This window comes from Belonocnema kinseyi, chromosome 3 (genome assembly GCF_010883055.1).
Source record: "Belonocnema kinseyi isolate 2016_QV_RU_SX_M_011 chromosome 3, B_treatae_v1, whole genome shotgun sequence".
NCBI lineage: Eukaryota > Metazoa > Arthropoda > Insecta > Hymenoptera > Cynipidae > Belonocnema > Belonocnema kinseyi.
This window is the reverse complement of record NC_046659.1, coordinates 106,643,197-106,668,545: the sequence shown is the minus strand read 5'-3', so window position 1 is coordinate 106,668,545 and position 25,349 is coordinate 106,643,197. Positions and strand designations below refer to the sequence as shown.

Here is a 25,349-nt window from a genome sequence, read left to right as displayed (position 1 = left end):
AGTCATTTTGTAACACTAAATATTCTTTCATAATTATTCATTTTTATAACTGCCTTATAACGAAAGAAATTAATTAAGTTAAATTAAGCGTTAGTTTCAATTCTCAATATTCACTATAAATATTAATAAAAACGACATTAAATTCAAATTTACTATTTTGACAGGTTACAATATTTACTTATGTCAATGTTGAAAATTTAATGTTCGTTTTGTAGAAATATTATTGGTACTCTTTAAAAAGTGTAATTGTATTTAATCACCAAAATAATATTTTCTTCACATTTTATTGGTAATTATCAATTTATTAGATATTTAATATGTTTCCAAATATTTTTCTAAGATAAGTATATGCAAAAAACGTATCTTAACAATTACACAAAATCAAATGTGCATTTTCCCGGTGCATTTGAATAATTTTTTACTTAAAAGTACAACCAGCGACGCTAGTGTGCTACGGTAAAATCTGAGGTCACATTTATTCTACAGGTCTTTATAGGAGAGCTGCCCGCGTGGTTTCCTCAAACCTGCATAACTTTATTTCATCAAACTTACATCATTCATCAAAGCTATAATGTGATTTCTTTCTGCATCAAAAGTTGCAATTATTTCTCATATTTTCAACAAGTTTTCCACTGTTCAGTCCACTTTTAAATACTTGTAGGGTAAGAAGTAATTTAATTTGAAAAAAATAACTTTTTAAATAATCCGTTATTATTTATAACCATAGGCTTTCAAAATAATTCTAGAAAATTGCACTTTTTCTTTATTTTCCTCTTTTTTTAACTTTTCCATGAGAGTGTGGTCAGAATTATTTTATTTTAAAAAAATAAAATAATTACAAGAGCAAGGGCACCAAAGGGAATCCTATTGTCCGAGGTTGAAGATGAAATTGTTTCTATTATTTTGCGCTTCGGCACCACATGAATGATCTTCGTCTAATTATCTTGTAGGGGAATATAAGGCTCTGTAGCTCCAAACTGTTTTTTTCTTATTTAAATCAATAAGGCAAAGATTAAAATAAGTCTTATGATTAGCGCACATAATAAGTAAACTAACTTCGTTAGATATAAACTGATCCAATGACAACCATTTTTTTAAGAGAACCTCATTGAAGAAGTTCAATATTTCTTTTTTCAAGATCCGACTTTCTTCGAATATTATGTAGAATGCTGAGAAGGTCGGCCTTTTTGTATAGAACCTTTTTGTCCATTTGTTATTGATAATAGTACAAATTTGACAATAAATAGATGACCGGATTAATATTAATTTTTTAAATGACGTATAAATTACCTTGGGTTTTAGTTTCCAGGTTTTTTCTATTGCGCCTCTGCCAGCCCAAAAGGCTGCTTTGACCTTCTTTGCTACTGCATAAAATGTAGTTTGCATGTTAGCTTAGGTTCAAACATGATTTCTTAATACTTAGTTGATGTGGGGAATTTGATTATCTTGCCATAAAAGGTAGATTTCACAAAGTCAGGTAGTTTTCTGCGTCTAGTAAAAACCAACAAGTCAGTTCTGTCTATCCCGTCAACGATTATTATCCACCCTGAGTGAAATGGGTCCCCATTTTTTTACTCTATAAAAAACGTGTTTAATTTTTAAAGGAACTTATAAATTAAAAAGAATGGAAATTCAATTTTAAACCACGTTGAATTTTTTTAAATACATTTATTCTTGACAGAGATAACAAACTTACTATTTCGACCAATTTCGCTCAGGATGTGCAATATTCGTTAGCCGAGAGCGTACGTTAACAGATAGGCTACGGTTGTTTCTACGATTTTCAACAATGTTGAGAGAACTTTTTAAAGAGTTTGACTAAAGTTCCCTCATGGTTTCCTGTTACCAGCATGCCAAAGTGATCTACATATCGTTTTGTATAAAAACCTGTTTCATTCAGTCTATGAATCAAAACCTTAATGACGGAATGCTTACAGGGCGGAAAATCATACTCTTTCCTGCGAACATCCGCTTTTTGAATACCCCTGCTTTTTTTAATACGGGAGCTCATGGCATAGAGTGCTTCAATAGTACATTTTTATTTCTGTGAGGAAAACTGATTGCTATAAAAGGGCTTATTCGGTAGGGTTTCCTCCTTCAAATGAAAGTCAACTAACATTTCAAATTTCTTTAACATGAAAGAAGTTAGACTAATTGGTCTGAATGGTTTTGCTGAAAAAGTGTTACACATTTGTCCCATCAAAACATCAAAATTTTCTTGAATTAACACCGAGAATATACCGTGAATATACCGTTGGTTTGCCATCATCAGTAATCCCCATTGGCTTCATGTTCTGGGCCGTTAAAGTGGCGAGGCGTAACAGCCCTTCCCTCTGACAAGTACGTAGGTACGGAACCAGGAAAGTGCAGACTTATTGTTGTTGAAATTATTTTTATAGGAGACCCAAAGGATGATTCTCGTGCAAGAGGCCAAAATAAAATTTGTCTGAATAAAATATCTGATTTTTCAATTCTAATTCTGAGAGAAACATAAATTTCATAATTTATCTATTTAAAAAAATTGCTGAAATTTTAAAAATAAATTAAAAAAATTACAGTTATAAAAGCTCGGCGAGACCTTGGCCATTTTAATTTCACAAGTTTGGTTGATTTTCTGATAATATGATTTACTTGAGATATGAAAACAATTATTTTATTAGCATAATGACAGCATACAAAGTACATAAAATGTTGTATTAAACTCTATCATGTAGTCTTTAACGTATTGATCGTTTATGAGATCTGCATAAGAAATGAAAATCCTTATCAGGATTCTTCTTCTCACCGCTGTGGTTTTATCAAAGTTTAATGGTAAGCTTAATTAATATAATATAAGTCTCAATATAAGTATAATATATTACATATTCCAACAATTACATCTTTTTAAATGTTGAGCTAATAGTTAAAATACGCTGTCATTACGCCTGTTTAAACTGGCGTATGTTAGAATCAAAAGAGCTTTCATTTACGATTTATCAAGTTTTTTTAAGTTTTTCAAGTTAGAGCTTCAAAATCTTTAAGTTTTCAAACACACACAATTTTAATTTGTTTAATCTTCACCTAATCGAAAATGTGATTGTTATATGCAAGTTTCATGCGACAGTAAGGTCGTCTGAAAAGTGAGTCGTGATCTTTTCAATATCATCAGACGTAATAACAGACGACTGATGTGGCAGCTATCTACATGGCTGTGACTGGTAATTTCTATGGCGTGAAAATTAAAATTAGTTTGATTCAAACAAACAGGGTTTGGGGCTGACGGTACACCTGACCTTAGCCGAACGTACCGGATGTATCTTCACTCCAAACACAAACAATCAGGGGTGTGGGAACCGTTCCCGGTAGATTCAACTGCGTATTAACAAATATATTGAAATTTTTTATTAATTCGGAGACAAATGTAAACTAGAATTTAAACGGGAAAGAAAAAAAAATTGCTGTTACACGTTAAAAGAAATGCATTTCCTGCTCATACATGGTGTGCCTAAAAGGGATCTTAAATGAAAGTCTGCCAACCTGGGTTTTTTTTTAATAGATTTCATTCCTAGGCAATCCAGGAGTATTTTAAGCTCGAAACCAAAATCGGCAAAACAGGGCTTTTTTGACAAAAAATCGATTTTAGTATTTAAAATTTCATAACTGGGGGATTGCGTTTTAAGCTATTGAAGTTTGCATTTTTCTAGTAGCTAAACTTCTATGAGAGTAGGTGTATATATGGCTTTTGTGGTCACTGATGACGAATACGTAATTATAATTATATATACATAATTATATAATTTCAAAATTCAAGAGGGCTAATCCAATACGGCGGACAAATTTGGTTAAATTAATGCTGATTGGGGTAAAAATTAGTATGTGGAAGTTTTCGGGGCCACTGATTACATGCCTGTGGTCAGATTTTTAAAATCCAAGATGGTGGATCCACAATGATGGCCAAAACGAAATAAGTAAATGTCAGTCCTTGTGAATATTTGTATTCTGTGGTGCTCAGAACCCCTGATTATGAATACTTATCTTGTCAGTGTTCCACATGAATAATTTGCAAGCCTGGGATATTCTTCAAGGGATTAATTCTGTGGAATAGATATTTGAACTAACAGAACTAAGATTTTGCGTTTCATAGAATATGCATTCTATACATGAAAACTTTTAGACGAACGTTTTTTATTTATCTCAGTTTTCTAATGTTGGCGAAACTAGATGATTTACACCCACAATGTATAATTGCATGTTTGAAATATGTTCCAGCTCTGAGTGATTTTAGAGATATTGTACATGCATTTTCAGGTATAGATTTGAAATCGGACTATGAAAAAAGTTACTGATAAATTGAAAATCAGCTACATAACTTTAGAGATTTTAGCTAAACCGAAAGTTCGTGCCGTATTTTATCATTTCAAAGAATGTTGTGAATACAGTTAGTCATTTTAAAATTTAAAACAACGCCACAGTCGGAATCCTAATTCTGAACTTGATTGGACCTCTCGTTGTAGTTTCTCGCTCTCTGTCTTTTGAATCCGTCTTCTTTGTTTTTCTTGTCGAACTATAGAGCTTATTAATACCCGTGACAGCGCTATTAATGCAGACGGAATTCGAATTTCAATTAAATATAAACATGAAATATTAGCATAAATAATTAATTTAAAACCCTACTATAACACTTTTGATTAAAATAAATTGATATTTCCTTTTTTCCATTAGGTCTGCTTTAATAACTTTTTAATATATATTCGGATGACAGCTGTCGCTTTTGTTAATGACTGATCGCACGGAATAATTCGATTAGTCATATTGACTCAGTAGACATCGAAGCCCCACTGTTGCTGGGCACGAGCTCGCCATTGTGCTTGTCAGTTTGTGTTCCCGACTTCGAGTGAAGTACCTCAACTTTGTGCAATTCTATAAACCTTCTTCAGTACTTTTTAATACAAAAATACCAGGTGGCTCTAGGTGATGTCGCCAAATATTTTAAAAGTAAAATAACGTAGATTATGGTGCTTTGAGCTTGGAGCTTTAGGAACGTGAATTAGGTGATTATTTATTATTTGTTTATTCTTTAGTGACATCACCATGCGCGAGTTGATATTTATTTAGCTAAAAGTATAGTCAAACTCTTCTATATTGCCGATCTTGGGGCTGACGGTGGGTGTCAACTAACTTATCATATCCCGCTCCGCTTTAATTTGTTGACGCTTGAGTGCTCGCTTGAGTGACAACCGTTGACCCGGCGACCGCCGCGCAGCTCCTGTTATACCTACCTGCGGCGCAACATCAGTTCTCGGAAGGGCTACAGAAGGGAGGGCGATTGAAAGGTTTCATTGTGATAGAAGTATTTTTTGGGGATTTCAGAGTTTTAATATGGGGTTGGGGATAATAAATATAATCTATATTGGGGGTTAAATATAAATTTTAAAACTTGTAAAAAGATATGAAATACCGTTAGAAAACCAAACTTGTTCCAAGAACTATTCAGAGAGCTATATGCGATTGATAATTATTTGCTACGCCCATGTTACTATTAGAAAACTTACAATGAATTTTTGTGCAAATATTTGTACAGTAATTTATCACAACTTCTTTTATAGTTTAATCAAACTTTAACAAATTAAGTGATTTCCATCACTATCTTCAGCGCTTTAGTGTGAGAATTTCTTGTCTATATGACGCATAAACGTCACCCGTGATCACACGTACATACAATTTGAAACTTCTGTTGAAAAGGAATGTAGGGAAATGACGTTAAGTAATTTATGGCTAACCCCCTTTCTCTGATAAGGCTTTGAATATTGCTCAACTTTAAGTACCACAATGATCAAAGTTTTTTTTTGTTGGTTTTTCTATTAGATTTCACTCTTCAAGTTTAAATAACTCTGCTTTTGAATTCGTAGAATTGTAATAATTATAATTTTACATGCTTTTCCTTGAGAAAAACACTGTTCACGTGGTTGCTCCTCTTTTTTATTACAAATACGAAATCTTTTGAATTAATTGGTTATTCCTAAATTCTCTAGACTCCTCGAATTTCGGCAATTTCCTATATTTTTCAATTTCCTGAAATCTTTCTTTTTGCCGAATGGTCTGAAATTCCTGCAAATTTCTTAATTCCGTCAAATGATTGAATCCTCTTGAATCGCTAATTACTCTGAGTTCCCTGACTTCTTAGTATGTTCTAAATTTTCGGAATTCCTTTAATTCTTCGAATATTCTGAATCTCGGGAATTCCATGAAAATTTTAAGTTCACTAAATTACTTAAATTTTGAGAATTTCTGGAATTCTTTATATAATCAGAAATAAATATTCTGAATATTTTGAAATCTATTATTTCTCCGAATGAAACTTATTCCTACAATTCTTTTTAAATTTTCACTTAATCTATGTAATCCTTACATTCTTTTAATGTGCTGAATCCTTGGACAATTCAGAATGTCATGAATACTTTGAATTCCTTATCATTTTCAAATTCTATAAATTCCTAAGAATCTAAGGATTTCTTGTATTTTCTGAATTCCTGAAAATCGCAGACTGCTTAAAAATCTCTGAATTACTTAAATTATGTGAATTCTCAGAATAACTTTAATTCCCTAATATTCTTTGGTAATATCAATTCTTTAGATTGCCTGAATTCTCAGAATACGCTTAATTCTCTGAATTCCATAAATGTTTCGAAATTCCTGGAATCGTCTCAATTTCTGAAATGTTCTTAAATAAATATTTCAAACTATGGGTAATTTCCAAATACTTTGGATACGCTAGATTCCTTGAAGTTACTGATTCCCCGAAGTTCTTGAGTTTCTTGGGTATTCTAAATTCTGAGAATTCCTAAGAATATTTAGTTCCTAGAATCCTTTAAATTTCCTACATTCTCTGAATTTCTTAAGTTCTCCCAATTTTAATAATTTTTACGAATTTATTGAATGTTCTCAAATTACATTCTTTGAATTTATTTTATTTTTAGAATTTATAAAATTTTTTCATATATTGAATCCTTTACATTTTATTGAACACACGAGTTGATTGAATTCTCTGATTTCCCTGAATTCTCTGGATTCCTTAAATTATCTGAAATTCTGGAATTCTCTTACTTCTCTGAACTTAAGATATTTTGAAGCAGTAGGAATTCACGCAATTCTTAGGATTAAGGAAATTATACAAATTTAAATATTTCGGGAGATTTAGAAAATTAAATGTGAATTTAAAAGATTTCAAATATATTTAAAATAATTTTAAATATTATATATTAATATCCACAACTGGATAGTAATAATTACTATTCCGTTTATCTGTATTCCATGAATGTGCAATAAATTTTAATTCCTTTAGTACCGAATTGTAGAGTGTTTAACTTTGAGATTGACGTTAATTTTTTTCTGAATTATAAATATTTTTACTTTTTGCAGAATTAAATGCAGCTGACAATGAAGAATCAAGTTCAACAACTGGCGCACAGCGTGGAGGGGCCCGTTCCGGGGCCGGACGCCCGCGCGGTCGTGAAAGTAGGCGCCAGGACGGGGCCATTCTGGGGGAATTTCGAATAAAACCGTATTACCGCCAGCCCGTTGTTGCTACAGGTCCTTCATGGGGATTTGTGCAGCATATGGGTCGGAACATTGAAGTCTGGCTAGATGATTCTAGAAGAAGAGTAATTAAAGCTGACTATTCGGGCAATGCTTGTCCTGTTGGGCGAGATTTTTTAAAAGAAAACTTTCTAGTCCGTCTTGTTACCCTAAACAGAACGCTAGAAATTGTGGAATATATAAACCAAAATGGAACACTAATGGGAGTCAGAGCACCGAGACCAACTAGTAAGGGGTCTTATATGAATTACGTAACTTATTTTTACAAATTTTTTAAACTGTTAAGGTTAAGTGTATCCCCGTACTGAAAAATATTTCTTTTTAAATAGTTACGATATATTTAACTCAAAACCAGACTAAACTTTTAATGTGTTGAGAAGAAAATAGGGTTGCTTCGACAGTATGAATTTTCCCTTTTATATGATTTTTAACACCCCGCAACTTTTTCAAAATATATGTGAAAAAAATATTTGCGGTCAAACTTAAGACTTTTATTTTTGGGCGCTCATCAGCATAAGGTCTGGGCCAAGTCAGACCTTCCAAGCGAACCTAAAATTTTTTATCTTGGCTGGCTGATCAGTGCCAAACCTGGATGAGATCAGCCTGTCAAGGTGTTGAGAAAAAAAATCTTCATTTGAGAGTGTGAATTTTTTATTTCATATCAATTTTAAGCACCCTTGAACCTTCATAAAATAAGTCCAAAAAATTGGTTCATCGAACTTAGAACTTTTTTTGGTTCTTGGTTTGCTGTTCAGCGCCAGTCCTGGGACAGACCAGACCTTCCAAAGGAGACGGCTTAGATAAGGTCAGATCTGGCCCAGATCAGATGTTTCAGACTAGACAATCTGATAAATCTAAACTTGGGCCAGGTCTGTATACAGACTGCTATCATTTTTTATTTGCGGGTACGTCGTGCTGACCAATAATTGTGTTTTTCTTTAAAACCTTTAGTCATTTCTTCAAATTTGAATTATCTATCAATATTTTTCACAAATTGTTAAACTAAAAAAATTCTATTAGTGGCTAATGATTGTACCCATTACCATATATGCTACTCCAAAATTTAAAATTCTAAGAAATGTGTCATCTAACTTAAACATACTTATGAAGCCCTTAATTTTTTCAATTTCCTAAAATGACTGGTACATATTTTTAATCATTTAATATTAGTTATACATTTTTCTTGGCTTTTCGATAAGCTAAGACACATAAAATAACCTTAACTTTTCAATGGACGGTTGCTCTCATAATAAACATTACTTGAATGTGATATAAAACAAGATTGCAAACTTTGTCTAGATCTTTTATCACTTTACTAAAGAGAATACTTTTTAGTACAATATGGAAGATCAAAACTCTGTACTAAAAGTTTTAGGTACCTATAATTCATATTTGATATGTCGTCAAATCTAGAAAAGTAGATAATTGAATTTAAGGGTCTATTTGGAAAATAGGATAAACGCCAAAACACCCCAAATAGTGTTGAGTAATTATGCGGGTAGTAGGAATTACAATAATTGTGAAAACAAACCTTGTAACATATTTTTGAAAAGCCCAACAAAAATTTAATTATTTAAAATAATCAAAATGTTCTCAAATATTCTGCCCATTTTTAAAGCTCTTAGAGATGTCTTGTAATATTATAGAGACCCTAAAATATTTAAATGACTTGAGGATTTTCCCTTGATCTGTTTTGAACTTAAAATTAAACCTACTGAACTGATTGAAAAGGTGAAATGCTTTTAAGGGTATTTCTATGACTCTGAAATTAAATCTGAAGTAAAACTTACGCAATTCAAGATGAATGATCCAATATAGCGTCTGCTTTTCGCACACGAGAGATGGTTTCCTCTTTTAAACTATTATGAGTCAGGTGATTGTAGAGTTTAAATGCTTTTCAAGGTTTTTAGATGTCGCTAAATCCATATCTTACAATGAGGTTGTAATCACAAAATTCCAAACGTCGGATATAATATAGCTATATCCCTATTCTCTTTTTAGTTTTCTTTAATCGATTATCGATTTTTGTGTCGTAAAGTTGCTTAATTTCCTTAAAACTATTATGTGTTACTGTTTGAACTCGTGACCCATTTTGCTGAAGCTTAAAATAAATTTGGCGACAACCACTGAAGCTTTTCGGCTGCAGTTCCACCACTAATGAACTGTTCTTCCCATCGATATCGTTTTCGTTTTGATTTTAATCATTTCAACATGCAATGAACTGGGACAAATTTTAATTTGCTTTTTTCCGGACTTCCAATATTCAACGGCTTTCTTTTTTTTTTTGCTATCGATTCCTGAATTCCCGGATAGATTCAAATCTAAAGTCATATCGATATCAAACAAATCGTCATCATAATTTTCTTGAATTGAAACTGGATTGGAAATATCATTTGCATCTTCAAAACATAAGGCATCTTAAGTTTAAATTAACAGAGAATATCCGAAAGAATCTTTTATCAGGAAGTCTAATTTTGAACTAAAAGCCTTTTCGTCTTCAGTAATGAGAGATTATTGGAGGAGATTGTTTGTGAAAGTCAGAATTGCGAGAAAGAATGTTCCGACATACAGGAAAGAAGCGTGAATATCAGGAAAAAAATGCTTTGCGATGGAGTGTAAATTTATCCAACCACGCTAAAGAAAAACAAGTGCCTGTCACTACACTGCGATGGGTAAGGACGTACGTTAGGCTTTTTTTCCTTAGCGTGGTTTACTAAATTCACATTTGATAAAAAGAGATATTTCCGGTTTCACTCGTGTAAAAATCTACGAATTGTTTGTCGACGTTTCGTGAACATTGCAGTTCACATCTTCAGGGCTGACCTGAATCAGAGACAACAAAATAGTCCCAAAATTCTTATAGCTAAAAAATAATTTGGGAACATCTAAATCCAAATCGATTCTGCATAATACAAGTCTGCTTCTCGTTAAAGAAAGAATACAGCATACTAAATTTCGTTTGCACACTTCCTCTAAACAACTAATAAAACTTCACCTTTTCCTGTCAAATACCCTCAGATTTGACATTTGGTCCACAGTGGAACGCATAATGTTTGACCAATCCTAACGGATTAAAGAGCTTTCCACCCAAAACAAACAAACAAAATTTGAGAAATTTCTTCCAGTAAAGCAAACTCAACTGACAAATACAGTAAAAAACATCTCTGACCACCCTCTCAACAATAATTATTTCATCCTTATCTAAAGGACATAAAATTTTGCTGTAGCTCCATCGAAAATCCCAAAAGAAGAAATAATCAGCAGTTTAGAATCCACAATATATACCCTTTCGCCCGAAAAAGCGAATAACATACGACGCAGGGCGGCTAACACATTACGCCAAGCTCAAATTCCATCCTCAAACTTAACATAACAGGAAAAAACCGCAATTAAAGAATTAAATCAAAATAAAGATATTATAATATTACCCCCAGGAAAAGGCAACACAACAGTAATAATGAATAAAGAAGACCATAACAACAAAATCGTGGACCTTCTAACTGACGATACATACAAAAAACTTAAAAAGGACTCCACAAAAACAATAGTCAGTAAAACAAAGATCTTCTCAAAGACTCTTAAATTGACAGCTAAACAATATCAAACTTAATACCTACTAATCCCATCCATCCAAAACTTTACGGTATCCCAAAAATCCACAAGGAAAACATTCCACTCAGACCGATCGTCAGCGCAATAAACTCACCAACTTACAACCTAGCACGTTTCCTCGCTGCAAAACTAAATCCTTTTACTGGAAACTCCATCACTCACGTCCAAAACTCAATTGACTTTATTAAAAAGATACAACAGTTTCACATTCAACCCCAAGACATCATAGTGAGTTTCGACGTAGTATCTCTATTTACGAAAGTACCAATCTCGGATACAATTGACATTATTAAATCTTTCACACACTTCCCTCCCGAGCTTACCTTTGATAGAACAATGTCTCAATAATACTTACTTCTCGTTCAATAACCAATTCTACGAACAAACTTCAGGGGCAGCAATGGGATCCCCCATCTCACCTGTAATAGCCAATGTCTTTATGGAACATCTAGAAACTAAAATCTTCAACCAAGCTAATCCTAAACTAGAATCCTGGTTCCGTTACGTTGGTGAAACATTTGTCGTCTGGCGAAATGGACGAGATGAACAAAATAAGTTTTTTGATTTTATCAAACAATAATATCCTAATATCCAGTTCACCATGGAAATAGAACAAAACGGAAAATTGCCTTTCTTGGACGTGTTAGTTTACAAAAAATCTGATAACAGATTAGGACATGAAGTTTACAGAAAACCCACGCATACAAACAGATACCTACATGCTTCCTCCCACCATCACCCATCTTAAAAACAATCGGTCATCAACTTCCTTGTGTACAGAGCTGTCTCCAGAGCATACAAAGATAACTTACAAAAGGAATTACAAAACGTTAAGCAAATCGTAATACAGAACCATTACACAAAAAAACAAATTGATACAGCAATAAGAAAACACACTCAAAAAAGCAAGTCAACACAACCTACGAAAGAAAGAGAGAGAAAAATGACCACCACCCTACCCTACATCCAAGGTGTCACAGAACAAGTAGGAAGAATTCTCAACAAACACAACATCCAAACCATATTTAAACCACCTGCGAAAATAGGAAAACTACGAATAACCCTAAAGATAAAAAGGCACCCTTCAGTGATCCAGGAGTATATAAAATCCCTTGTTTTTGTGGCAAAGTCTATATTGGAGCAACCGGGAGAGCAGTGAGCCAACGTATGAAGGAATATGAAAGTAAAGTCAGGCTAAAACATTTCACGCAATCAACACTAGGTGAACATCATATCGAAACAGGAAATATCATTTTATTATATGAAACAACAGTCATTGCAAAAACACACAAAAAATTTCCATGAAAACATAGAGCAGCACTCGAAATCCGAAAACACCCTAATAACATCAAAAGGGAGAATGGATATAATACCAATCCGATTTGGCTTTCTGTTCTCCCGGATTTAAAAAAAAAGACTTGATTGGCCAATCAAGTTCGACCAGTCCCCACGGCGGGGCGCTCTGACCAATAACAGGCATCGTAGAAAGTATACCTAAGAACATCATGACCTGATACTTCAGTTTCAGGTCAGCCCTGAAGATGTGAACTGCAATGTTCAAGAAACGTCGGCAAACAATTCGTAGTTTTTTACACGAGTGAAACCCGAAATATCTCTTTTTATCAAAATGAATCATCGTGAAAGCATAAAATCTATTAAATTCACATTTCTATTTCACTAACATTTAAGCTTCTTTCCAAGGTGACTAAGCATTATTTCTAAAAGTCTATATAGACCACCTTAATCAAAAAGTTGTAGGACTTTATTTTTAAAACCAAAAATACAATTTTATTCACCAAAATCGATATCGTCCCCTTCAAAGTACTATCCATTGACTGCAACGCATTTATGCCAGCACTTGATCCAATCCTCGAAACATTTTTTATAATCGGTTTGCGGTATAGCCATCAGAGCCATACTCGATTTTCCCATTACCTCATCTCGGGTGCTGTAACGCGTCCCGCGGAGTGGTTTCTTCAGTCAACCGAATAGAAAAAAGTCCTAAAACTTTTTGATCAAGGTAATTTATATTATAAATTCAATGTTTGGATTACAAATATAGTTTCAATTGAAGCAAAATATGGTCACGATTTGTTTTATACCGGGACGAATATGGATTTACATTCATTTGAAGCTACAGGCATCGATAACGAATATAACTCAATAGCTGTCGGATATTGGAAGTCGGAGAAAGAAAGAAAAATGAAATTTGACACAGTCTATTGTTGATTTGAATAATTGAATTTAAAGCGGAAATTATATCGATGGGAAGACGTTGTATGCGATGGTACTCGACCCAAGAATGGTCAGAAAATATCTGACAATATACCTTGCATTATTTTTGAAAATATCTCCAAAAAATCAATGACCGATTATTATTACAAATTCTCTGTTAATATAAGAACTCACCAGATTGGATCCACTATTTTGAGTTTCGTAATTTTGATCTGATATTTGTATCAAGCAAGATGAAAAATCCCTTGGGAGCATTTCACGTTTTGAATCACCCAACTTTTTTTAATTTAAACGTAAAAACGACCCTTCATATACAGTTGGTACCCTTAGAAATGATTTTTAGCCAATAAAAAAACACGTGTCGATTATTTTTCCTAGTTCTACAAATTTTTAGAGTTTTATCAAAATCGTTGAGTGATAGATCCTGAGGTTTACTTGCAATCTATTTCGACTATTGTTTTTCGGAACCTTTCCGAAACATTTGCACTAACTGAAATTTTATTGTCGAAATTAATCAAAAATTCCGATTAAAGAATGAATCTTATGATGCAGATCTCGGATAAAATCAGAAAGATGATTGTATGCATGTCTGTCCGAATTTTTAATTCCGAAATTTTAACCACGGATTATAGCGACTACGAAAAGTAACTAGTCAAATGAAATTAAATAATTCCCAGCACTGTTATTTCATGCTTGAAAGAACTTGTTTTTTTAAATGACGCTTAATTTTTTAATTGATTTTGAATCGTTTTAAAAACACCAACATTTATTTTCTTTTACAGCTGCCAACGTTATGGAACCTAATAGTACACAATGGTTTATCGTTTATTGTCGAAATTACTATAGAGTGAGAATAAATCGCGAAACTAAAACAGTGGAAAAAATTACATTAGCACATAAATATGAAAATGACGCTGTACAGGGCGAAAGATCCGAATTTGTTAATATGGCTGGCTTCAAATTTTTTGTGATCACTAAGGGACTTAATGCAGAAATTACGGGAGGAGAGGCTGTTACAAGATCAGTTTCACCTTTACCATTATTAACATAATCAATATTTGAGTAAAGTTTATTCTATACAAGAAGAACAGCAAACACATAAAAATTGTCTTTAATTTTCTTGATGTACATCTCTGAATAAAAAAAATAATAAACTAAAAATTACTCTTATAATGTACTACTATGCTGTTGAACAGCAAAATTAAGTGTCTACAGATGTGGTCGATTTTAATATCCTTCTACACGATTGTTTTATACGTTAAAGAAAAATTTATTTAATACAGGATGCAGACGACTGTAGATAATTTTCGCCGGCAGCGTACACTAAAATTTCAAGGAAAGTTCCCAAGAAAAATTTTATATGTAATATAGGCGAAAAATTATATTAAATAAGATGTGATTGAAGCTTGTGTTGAACAACTTTTGTGTTCCAACTTTATTTTGTCACCCATGTCGTTTTTGCGAAAATTTAATTTCGTTTTCTGGATGAACAACTTTTATTTATTTCTTTTTTTGCGTACCTTGTGCCGTTATTAAAAAAGACTCAATTTTTTTACTTTTATTGTTATTTCTTTAATTAAAAAAATACATCTTATATCAAAAAAACTATTATTTACAAATCCGTAGCTCTTTCTTTGCATAACCAATTTTTGGCAATTAATTTTTCTTTTATCGCTTGTGCGATTGTCCAAAAATCTAATTATTTTATTTATCATTTTATTTTTCACGACCAAGACCAAAACAGCTTCTTTGAACAACTTTGCTGTAATTATTTTTTTCGTAGCTATTGCCGTTTGCATAAAATTAAATTTTTTAATTTTTAATGTTCTATTTTACTAATAAATTATTATAATATTATTAATAATATCAATTATTATATAGTTGAACGCAGCCTAGGAAAAAATCATTTATTCAAAATTTGTAGCTTTTCTTGTGGGCAACAACTGTAGTCTTATTATTTTTTCGTAGATTGTGTCGTTTTGTCCAATATTTTAATTTTTTCATTTTTAATTTTGTTTTTTTGCTAGTAAAAAAACTGTCATGTAAAAATGGATCTATAAAAAGTTTAAAGATATTTTTCTAGTGCATAATTTTCCTTCATTCATCTTTCCTCGTATTTTGCATAGTCTAACTGCAAAGTTTAATTTTTTATTTTTCATTCTTTCTTGTGCGATCAAAGTTTGAATCTTTAAATGTCTCACGAAATATCAAAAAGTTGTTATGATGGTTTTGCAGGGGTTTTAATAAACAACTTTTTTGTTCCCTTTACTTTTTTCATGTCGTGCGTTGTTTGGCTAAAGATGTTTAGTTTCGTTCATTTTTTTAGATTTTGAAAAGAATTTTTTAAAAAGTTATCTTGCATAGATAGATAAATTTTGTGTATTAGAAACAATTTGTACAAAAATAAAAAACATAAAAATAATAATTAGTGATAAAAGTTCTTAAAACCCAATATTTAACAAGTAAAAACATTGAAAACTGAAGTAGTTTTTTGCCCAGTGAAAAATTAAAGTTTTGTACATTTCGCAAAAAATAATGCTAAAAATTATTAAAAAATAAAATAATTGTCTTCAATGATAGCTTACTTTTGAATAATACAATCCATATGTCTGGACTATTATTGTTTATTTCGGCCAAATGGTTAAATCAAATGTATGATTGGAAACATTAAAATAAACTAATAAATCAAACGAAAAATTTAAATAATTATTTTTTCAAACTGCAAATTCGGATCAAAAAAATTATAAATCATGAAAAGATGTTATTAGAAAAAGGCTGTTACAAATATTCTTAATAAAAATGTGGGCTCGTCCGGGATTTGAACCCGGGACCTCTCGCACCCAAAGCGAGAATCATACCCCTAGACCAACGAGCCGTGCCGTTTTGTTTAAAAGTTGTTATTCGTAGGTAAAATTGCCATCTATTCTGACGTTCTCGTTTATGAGAGTTGTATTCGTACACATTTTCGAGTTCTGGTTTTTGAAGGATACAAATATTTCGGTACTCACAGAGTCGGAAAATCAAAAAATGTTATCGGTGCCTTTCTGTCTGTTTGTCTGTATGTATGATGACCTGAATGTTGTAGCCACACTAACTTTTGAAGGATTTGTTCAATCAAGTCAGCCTTTGATGCAATTCTTAATAGGCGAGCGGTGCACCCCTGAAAAGACGCACAAAAAAGAGAGTTGACCCACTAAATAGAAAACGCAAGGATGAAATCAATTGAGATCGATTAGTGATATTATTGTGAACAAAAAACTTCAGATAAACTTTTTTGTCCCGATGGTCAATAATTTGTTATTAACCAAAAACTTGTAAAATTACAACAAATTAAACAATCGATACGCTGGTCGACTTTTCAGGTTAATTGGATAAAAATAAACACTTTTTGCCTCTTTTCATTTTTTCGGAAAACCCTTTGTTTTATAGTTATAAGCCCTCAAAGGTCAAAAAACGACGAAATCCTCCCATCTTACAGAATTTTTTTCTTGGGTTCTATCAAAGCTTTTTGCAATTTGAAAAATGGAATATTTTCGTCAAAACATCTTCTGTTGAGCCATATTTTTTTATCCAACAGATAAATTTATTTCTCCGTGAAATTTGCAATGCAAGAATCGAAAAATAGGTAGGTCCAGAAACCGACTCGACGTGAGAGCACACATAAAAATAGCGATTTGAAGATCATATTGTTTCGAATAATTCTTAAAAGATACTTCACTTGGAATTCGATTTGTTTATTTGATGAATTTCTTCGATTTTTCATTTTCTGCGGGTAATGCATTATCAAAAAATTAACCTCAAATCATTGAAAATATTAAATTCTACGAACGAGAACAAAAGCTGGCTTTTATCAATAATTATGAGTATGAACTTAACATTTAAAAAAATATCAATATTACATTTCAATAATAAGTAATACTTATTTAATATTTATTTAAATAATATATACACTTGTACAAGAATAAACATTTTTACATTTGAATAGCGTAACTACTATAATCAGGATGAATCTTGAATTTCACATTCATTTATGCAGTCATTTGAACATTTCCCATTAACACAATTTACAGAACAAGAACATAGATCGCAACAATCAAACCCTTGAGCTAAACAGGAACAGATATTTTCATCATTACATGGCAACTTTCCGCTGCAGGAGCAAATGAGCAATTACAACACATTTTGCACTGTTGATCCACAAAAATATTATAAATAATACATATCGTACGCCTGTGAGCTATTACCAACCCAGCCCACTACGCATGTTTGTGCAAGTTTGAACAAGTGAAAATCGCAGTCCGTGACCCGCGTAAACGCAGCTCGTTTGAATTTTCTCTGGATATCTATACGTAAAATAGTAATTATCCAGTACTACGTATGCATTAAAATATTGTATTTATTGCTAATAATTGAAAAATTGACATATTTTTTTGTGAAATATTTTTTTTTTCTACAAAAATAATTCGACACTCGTTTTACGGCAATCATAACCCGTAGAAAATGAAAAATCGAAGAAATTCATCAAATAAACAAATCGGATTCCAAATGAAGTATCTTTTAAGAATTAATCGAAATAATATGATCTTCAAATCGCTATTTTTATGTGTGCTCTCACGTCGAGTCGATTTCTGGACCTACCTATTTTTCGATTTTTGCATTGCAAATTTCACAGAGAAATAAATTTATCTGTTGGATAAAAAAATATGGCTCAACAGAAGACGTTTTGGCGAAAATATTCCATTTTTCAAATTGCAAAAAGCTTTGATAGAAGCCAAGAGAAAATTCTGAAAGATGACAGGATTTCGTCATTTTTTGACCTTTGAGGGCTTATAACTTTAAAACAAAGGGTTTTCCGAAAAAATAACAATAGGCAAAAAGTGTTTATTTTTATCCAATTAACCTGAAAAGTCGACCAGCGTATCGATTTTTTAATTTGTTGTAATTTTGCAAGTTTTTGGTTAATAGCAAATTATTGACCATCGGGTCCAAATAGTTTATCTGAAGTTTTAGTTCACAATAATATCATTAATCGATCTCAATTGATTTCATCCTTGCGTTTTCTATTTAGTGGGTCAACTCTCTTTTTTGTGCGTCTTTTCAGGAGTGCACCGCTCGCCTATAAGGTTACCAAAATAAAGGTTAATTTCGGTCAGCAGATATTTCCAACCAAAATAAAATAATGTAAAATTTGCAAAATTTGAAGATTTGTTTTCTTCAAATTTTACAAATTTCTTTGAAGCTTATTATAGATGGGTTAAAATGATCAAAATAATATTTTTTATTTCGATGGAAATTAGAAAAGTCATATAATTATCAAAATTTTAAAAATTTTCAGAAAAATAGGAAAAAATATTTTTCTGATAGATTAGGAAATTTCATTAAAATTCTTTATTAGATATTAAATATATTTAGAAACTTTTTTATTTAAGTTTTTTGATTAGACAACAATTCTTAGAATTTAGAGCGAAGTTCGTTCCATATAAACAAATATCATTCGACGAATTAGGTAAAAGTCATGAAAGTGTATCATCGCATAAAATTATTTATAAGCCATCATAGGCGCAATTTTTCGATATTTCTGTAAAATAAAAATTCTAAGAATACTATAATTATCTTGTTGGCTTAAGTATTTTGTGAACTCCCACACATTGCAGTTAAAGCATTTTCAAAATCGTTTTTCTTACATGATAACAATAGTAAAAAACTATTAACAATTTTTAATATAATAGCAGTTAATATTTATGCTTAGGAATAATATTTGAAACCTTATATATCATTAATATTTCTTAAAATTTAGTATTATTAAATGTAAAAAATCGTTTGTTTTGGTTTTTAGTAAAATAATGTCGATCTTCAGTAGGGATTTTCTCGGAACAGGATCACTTTTCTAGATTAGACATGTTTCATTTTCATTCAGCATCCTCATAATGGTGGTCCAAAAAGGCATTAGAAATTTTTTTTGATGCTAGAGGGCAACGAACCTCCACATTTTATTTAAAATCCGAAAAAAGAAATTCCTTACTTTTTTATTTTCTCACGTTTTTATTTTAACAGGTCCCGGTTTTGACTTGAAGTTTCCCACGTAAAATACATGGGGAAAAATCACTTTTTTATTTCTATAGAATAATTTTGTAGGGTTTAAGAAAAAGTGAAAAAAGTATAGGCGCCTGTAGAGAATTATTTAACGAAGAAATACTATTAGTGTAGTGGAATATTTATTAAAATTGGTTCATTAATTTTTTATTATTTAAACAAATGCAATTTGCTCAATTTTTTTTTCAATTTGCTTTTTTCCTTAAAAATTATTTCAATTGGTCTAGTGGAATATTTATTATCATGGGTTTATTCATTTTCAATTTTTTCTAAAATGGGCTTTTTTTCTTAAATATTATTACTATTGGTCAGGTGTAATATTTATTAACATGATTTCATCACTTTTCAATTGTTTAAACAAATTGAATTTGTTAAAAAAAAATTTCTTATTAATAATCAGTAATATTTCTTCAGTGTAATATTTATTAACATTGTTCGATTAATTTCATTTTTTATGACAAAAACTAATACTTAAATATTACTGTTAAATTAATTATTATGAAATGAATTATTAATTATTGCTGGTAAATATTCCACTAGACCCACAGATATAATTTGTATTAAAAAAAATCGAAAAGAAATTATTTAAACAAATTTCATTTGTTCAAAATTTAAATTTAAAAAATTTTAAAAATTCTATTTGTTTAAACAATTAAAACTATTTAAAATATTCCACTGTACTAATAGTAATAATTTAGACAGGTTTGAACAAATTCCATTTTCTTGGGTTATAGATAAAATTCTTCGTTCAGTAATTCTCAACAACTTTCCCCTTACATTTTTGGAAACCCAAAAAATGTATTTCCAAAACTCAAAAAAGTGAATTTTCTACATGCATTTTATATGGGATACTTGAAAAGAAATTACAGAATTTCTTTTTTCGGATTTGTAGTGAAATTAGGGGGATCATTGCCCTCTTAAAAAAGTTATTTTGAGGCGCCTTAATCCCCATGCAAAATTCTCTGTCGACCTTCTCAAAATTGGCTGATTTTCTTACATTAAAATTTATTTACACGTATTGAGAAGATTATTATCTAGAAAAGAATATTTCATTTGTTTTTATACAAAAAATTGACTTTTGTGTCAAACTCCGCAATCAAGCCTGGCCAAATTTTTGGATTACCTGTATCAATTTTTTTTCCAGTTGGAAAACACTTTGACTCGGAAGTCCACTTTTATTCAGAGCCACGTAATGGTTAATGAACTTTAACATACATAATTGTTTGAAAAAAGGTTAGCTTTTAAATTATGGCACACGCTCATTTGGCGATGGGAGAGGGACCTACAGTTTAAGGTGGGTTCCGAACCACCAAGAGCAACAGCAAAGTCGACGGAGTGGGTCCAAATTTTCTTACAACTATTTCTTACAAAGTACCATCCATCCACATCTTATAGCTAATTTGATCGTTTCTATAGCCTAACCTTCCTCGCTGCGCCTCGCCACGCCTCGCACGCATTTCGCTCTTTTATCGCTTTGCCTCGCATTACCAGCCTCTGTCTCCGCGGCTAACACCTAATACTTAACAACTATTTTAAATATTTATATTTTTCTTACATCTACTTCCTTTCCTATTTAAATCTTTCCTTCTCCATTCCTCTTCCTCCTTCCTTCTTTTTTTCTCCATCTTACCCAACAACCCCTTCACCCACGCTACTGCCCTTTTGTCACCCTTTCATGCAACAATATCTCCATGCTTATCTCACTCCTTTCCACCTCTTAACACTCCTTCAACCAGTGCTCAACTTTTGCATCCCCTTTCCCGCACAGTTCACACTTTCTGTTCTCTCTAGAAAGCCCCTACTTCTGCCTTCTCTTTCTCCATGCCATTCCTTTAAACCAACTCACATACTTTTCTTGCACCTCCTGATAACTTCATCCATCTGCAATCCATTCGTTCTAAAATACATTTCCCTTTCCTCCTCCATCTTTGTACCACCACCTCTATTCTCCTTCTCCCACCAACACTCCCTAACCAATTTACCATCCCCTCTTCCAAAAATTTCTCCTCATATTTACACGCTCGACTTCCTGTTATAATCGCTAAACTCGTTCTTCCTGTCTCCTTCCTGACAATATAGTTCGGCGTATTCCTTGCCAACCCCAGTGTCCACTTTACATACCTCTCCTGTATCCTATTTACCTCCTAACATACCTTCCAACCCCACACCTCCACTCCGTAAAATAAGGCACTCATCACTAGCGAATCAAACAATTTCATTCTCCTTACAAAATCATCTGCGAGCAACCTCTCCCCCAGCCCCCCCTCCTACCTTATCAACACATTTTCCCTTCTCATCCGCTCTTTTATATGACCGTCCACTCTCCTATTCCTTTGAAGCAGGAAGACCAAGTTATTAAAGATATTAATAAATTCTTCAAACAATTATTTTTAGTGGTTTGCATTAATAATAACGTCACTAAGCAAAAAGTGGACAATAAGTAAAATGTTATAAATAAAACTGCAACATTCTAGCACTATTGAATGTACACGGAAAAATTTGGGTGATTATTTGAAGAATCTTGGACAAAGAGAAAAGTCTTCAAATGTTTCAATGACTTTAAAAAAATAATAGAAAACCATTAATGAAATTTAGAATGAAGTCGATCATTATTACTGGGACAGTTGGGAAAAGCTAATCCACATAAACGAAATTTTAAAATCTGGAATTGCAATTTTTTATACAAAAATCGTTATAGTTAATGGCTCAGACATTAATTGAGCGATTAAAACAAAAAATGCATTAGTAATTTTACAGTAAATTATTGTAAATTGATATTTTTGAAGTTAGTCTGATCGCACATTAGTAGAACACGAATTTTAGAATATATCCTTGAGTGGGACACCAAGGAAGCCAATACTCGGACAAAGAAAATCCAATGAGATTCATCAAAATAAAGTGGCCCAATTTACTTATAATTTATTACAGAATTCATTAAAAAGCAAGAATGGATTGTGATTACCGTTTAATTATTTATTCTAAGAAAGTTGTTTAATGTATTTTATTGAAAGCTCCAATTCTGATCTCAAATTTTGCCAACTGATTAGATAATTAATTTAATAATAACTTATAAATTTAATTTTATAATTAAATCAGTAACTATGCATTTAAAGTTAATATTATAGACTATTATTATCGATTTACTTGCAAATTAAACTGTTTGGCAGTATATTTTTTATTGGAATGCACCTTAATTCAAGTTGATACATAAACTAAAAATTGTATTTAAAAAATTTTAATTATTTTTGAGTAACAAATTGTATTATTTGATTGAAAATTTTTTTGACTGAAAAATCTGTTTTGATTAATATTTTTACTATTTTTTTTAAAAGTTCGTCTTTTTGGTTCGAAAATTGGCCATTTTAATTATAAATTACGCTTTTCTTTAAGAAAAATGCAACTGTTTTGTTAAAAATGATTTTCTTCAGTTAGAAAAAACATTTTTAGTTTGAAATATTAAATATTACATTTTTCGATTAGAATTCATCTTTTATGGTAGAAACTTAGTCTTTTTTATTTAAAAATTCAAGAATTCGTTAGAAAATTGAAGTATTAAATCAACCAAAAAAGTTATATTCTGATAAAAAATATAATAGTTGATATTTCAATCAAAAACATTCTAAATAAATATTGAAAGCAGACGAATGTTTAAGCTGATATTTCAAACTTTAATCAATAAATATTTTTTAGTCAAGAAATTAAAAGAAAATTGTTAACCAAACGGTTGAATTTTCAAGTAAAAAACATGAGTTTTCTTCAAAACTGTTGTATTTTTAATTTAAAAATATAAATTTTCAACAGAAAATTTCATTCACTTAATTTATCTTGAAAAGTAAATCGATAATATTAGTCTTGTTAATATTTCATATAAATCTATATTATTGAATTTTAACGCATACTTACTAATTTGTGTTAAAAAATTTCATTTATTAGATTCTATATTACGTTACTTACCTACGTCGTTGGGAAACTTTGAGGTTAGAATTAAAGGTTTCAATAAACTATTTTGAACAACTTTTTTAGAATAAATAATCAATTAAACGGTAAGGTTGTATTTTATAAACAATATTTTTAATATATCACTAAAATAATACTGCGTCATCAAATAAAATCGGTGATAAAGTTATGAATTTTATTCTTAAACGTATTAAAAATATGCAAACGTATACAAAATTAAAAAGAAGTCAAAATAATAGAACATTTTTACTTTAATAGTTTAATTTTAAAGAGGATGAAAAAAAAAGAAATAATATTCTAAATAAATTGCAATTTCTTGTCAACTAAATTTCATGAAAGTCTAGAATGTACCGTCTCTTCAACGGACAAATTTCATTGGACAAATTTTATACCGCTGTTTATTTAAACTCTGCAATTAATCTTTTTAAATTCTTTTAAAATGCTTCATCCTCAAATTTTTAAAAATTTATGTTATTTTATTAGAATCGATTATTGCCCCAGTTTCATTTATAAACGGACAAAAAGTGGAAAATTAAAAAAAAACGCAACTTTTTACAATTTCTCTAACAGCCCTTTGTTGTAAATTGTAAAATATTAATCAAATAATTTATTTTGTCAACTTTTATTGATTATTAACTGACTAAAAATTCAATTGTAAGCTGAAAAATATAGAAAAAAGCTCGACTTTTTAAAACGATTTTATAAGAAAGTTTCTATGAAGAAAAAACTAATGCTTCAAATGATTTATCTCAATATCCAATTCCTAGTAGAAATCGATATTTTATGTTTTAGACAAAATTCTTTCAAAATTTCTACAACTGGAAATGACTTTAAAAAGACAATCGATACGTGTTTTTTTCATAAGTAGAAAAATAGAATAAGTAAATAGTTCTTGTCTCATAAAAATTCAAAGTTTGGTTGAATTTAAAGAGAAAAAAATGCTGAAAGTTAATAAAAATAAAAAAATGTTAGTGAAATGATAGTTCTCTTATTTAAATCACACGAACGAAAGTTTCACATAATTCTCTATTTTCAACTGGAAATTAGCCTATAATTTAAAAAAAAATGATTAATCGTGTGAATATATTATCGAAAATAAAAAAACGTAATAACTTTTCTTAATAAAAAATTGGGCTCGTCCGGGATTTGAACCCGGGACCTCTCGCACCCAAAGCGAGAATCATACCCCTAGACCAACGAGCCACGCTGTTTTATTTTAAAGTTGTAATTCGTTGATAAAACTGTCGTTAATTTATAGAAAGTCTCATAATCAGTGAAGATACATACATTGCTACACACGCGTTGACTCTCAGTGGATAACTGCATGAAGTGATTTTAAGTTGCACCGTATCGTAAATATTTTATTTTTTGTCAACAAATTTTTCAGAAGCGACCAACAATGTTGAATCGGAAAATAATTATCGGGTGACTTATTGACATTCATGATTGTTTAAATTAAGGACCCCGGGCAAAACGTATAGTAAATGTATTTTAGCAAGGAATTCTAAATTTCATTCTTTTTTTTATTTTCGAACTTGCAGACCAAAAATTTTAAAGAAAAAAAGGAAGAAAAATTGACATTTTTTGCACAAGCCATTGTCGAAGTTCAAATTTTTAAATTTATTTTAATCGAAAAATTCTTATTTTAGTGAAATGTTTTTTTTTTAATATTATCAATAGATTTGCATAAAAGTTTCACATGTTGAAGGTAAGACTTGGCAAAACCAAAGTTTTATATCTACAATCTGCAAAGGTAAACGATTTTTCGGGTATACATACGAGGGTGGATTGATAAGTTTCCGGCCTGACCAAGAGATGGCGCCACTAGGCCTACCTTGAGGTGGCGTTCTATAGCACCATCCTTAGATAGCTTGTAG

The 25,349-nt window shown here is 31.1% G+C and overlaps 2 non-coding genes across 2 annotated transcripts; both read right to left on the bottom strand.

The window, feature by feature from the left end:
• Positions 1-16,225: 16,225 nt before the first annotated feature.
• Positions 16,226-16,297, bottom strand: Trnap-ugg. The gene has a single exon. It is a non-coding gene; the product is annotated as a tRNA-Pro (tRNA).
• An 8,306-nt stretch (positions 16,298-24,603) lies between these two features.
• On the bottom strand, positions 24,604-24,675 carry Trnap-ugg. Its single transcript has one exon. It is a non-coding gene; the product is annotated as a tRNA-Pro (tRNA).
• Between the last annotated feature and the right edge of the window lie 674 nt (positions 24,676-25,349).